Source organism: Diplotaxodon limnothrissa, linkage group LG3 (genome assembly GCF_057381915.1).
Source record: "Diplotaxodon limnothrissa isolate DT_005_m linkage group LG3, D_limnothrissa_male_GT1.1, whole genome shotgun sequence".
Taxonomy (NCBI): Eukaryota; Metazoa; Chordata; class Actinopteri; order Cichliformes; family Cichlidae; genus Diplotaxodon; species Diplotaxodon limnothrissa.
This window is the reverse complement of record NC_140598.1, coordinates 69799055-69801028: the sequence shown is the minus strand read 5'-3', so window position 1 is coordinate 69801028 and position 1974 is coordinate 69799055. Positions and strand designations below refer to the sequence as shown.

The window sequence follows — 1974 nt, the reverse complement described above, 5'->3', positions numbered from 1 at the left end:
ATTTAAAGGAGGTTTGTGTAGGTTCTGTATAAATCATAGACTTGAGTCTATGATTTGAAGGTCACTCATAGACTCATATGTCACTGATTAGCTTGATTAGCTTTTTTGTTCTCTTCACCATACTACACATGTACTTTGACGGTATAATATTGAACAGCGTTTTGGGGCTCACATTGTCTGGTAGATAATTAACACGGAAAACATAAACAAAAGTAGACACTAAATCTAACACCATTAACCTTTCATTGGTAGTGGTACAACTAAGGGTTTGAAATTGTGACATGCTGTAAAACATATTGACTCAAGGTCTTTTCAATGCAAGACCTTGAGTTTGTAGTTCTTTTGCAGTCCTGGGATTGCTTCTTTTCATCTTCAGACAAGGTCCCCAAAACTGCCTTGCCGTTACTACTCAATCCTAATTGAAGGGTTCATCTTTTAGTGAGGACATATTTGTTGACATAGTAGCTTTTTAAGGTAGCTTTTCCAATGATCTTTATTTATTTATTTTTTTTTAGATGGCAACAGACCAGAGAACCTGAATGACACCATTACTCTGGAGCCTTGCCCTGCTGCATCAGCTGAAACATCAAGCCATCCACCTCACCCCTCCTCCTCCACGTCCACCACTATGTACAACCATTACTCCAGCTCTTGGGTCTCACACTTCCAGATTCCTTGGGAAAGATTTCCACTCCGACTGTCGCATGCAATCACAAGAGGAGACAGAGCTCATCCAGAGGACAGGAGAAGTATGGTCAGAAAGACTGGGTTGTGGACATTATTCACTACTAAGAAGCATCAAATCATCTTCGTCAAACAAAGAGAACCAGGAATGAGGAAGACTGCAGTCCCAACAGTAGTGCAACCCCACCTAAAAAAGTTAGATGCCTTGTTGATAGCTATGGTTGTATAAATTGGCAGCCAGTTGAACTTCCTGAGGGGGAAACGCCAACTTCTTTAGAGGAAAAGAAACACATCTTGTTAACAATTTTCAATTCACAAGGACCTGGAGCTGTGGAGAGACCTGATGTGGATGACTTCATGTGCCTCACATATATTTCTCAGCGGCAGCTTATCAACAGTTGTCCCTCACCTTCAGTAGCTGAAATTCAGGAGCAGTGGCCATTCTTGTTTACTCGGAAAGGTCTTTCGAACCACTTTTACAAACTCACAGGCATCGATATCAGTGAGCGCTTAGGTCAGGCCCTCATAACCAAAGGCAGAAGGATTATTAACTATTTCTCCAGCCAGAAGCTCAAATGGAACCTTGGTATAAGGACACTCATCCAGCAGATAGAAAGTGAGGGAGTTTTGACCAACAACAAGGTTGGCACAGCAGCCATACTTCTCATGATGAAGTATGTCAATGGAAAATTTTACTTAGTAGTCAGTATAGTCTTTTAATGATATAAGTTTGCATATGGTAGAATACTGCATGTAATCATTTGTGTGTAGAAGTATATAGTTGGTGGCATATTGAAAGAATGTCTCATCCTAGGAGGTCTGTAACATTCCAGGGTGTTCTGGCGTTCACCCCCACATCCTAGGAGCATGAGAGAGGTCGTACCTCGTCTTATTGTTTTACGGTAGGATTAACGTAGCTATGTCAGTTTTAGTTTAAGTGCTTCTTTATATATAGATGAACTGTTGGATTTTTCCTTCACCATTTATGAGGTTTCAAGAAGAAGATAAACGACAGATATGAATGTTTGAAAAAGGTATAGATGAAAAATACTCAAAGGATAAATTCAATTGTTTATTGTTTTATAAATAAGTTGAAAAAGAAAGAGTTAACAAGTAAATAATGAAACAAGGTAAAATGAAGTAAGAACAAAAAGTTAAGTAAATAATGAAACAAGGTAGAGGAGAGAAATCCCCAACAATCCCCTCTGAGCACGCACTAGGCGACAGTTGGGAGGAAAAACTGCCTTTAAACGGGCAGAAACCTCCGGCAGAACCAGGCTCAGGAGGGGA

General features: G+C 40.0%; 1 pseudogene; it reads left to right on the top strand.

The window, feature by feature from the left end:
* Nucleotides 1-761: 761 nt before the first annotated feature.
* On the top strand, nucleotides 762-1602 carry LOC146637671 (uncharacterized; annotated as a pseudogene).
* The last annotated feature ends 372 nt before the right edge of the window (nucleotides 1603-1974 follow it).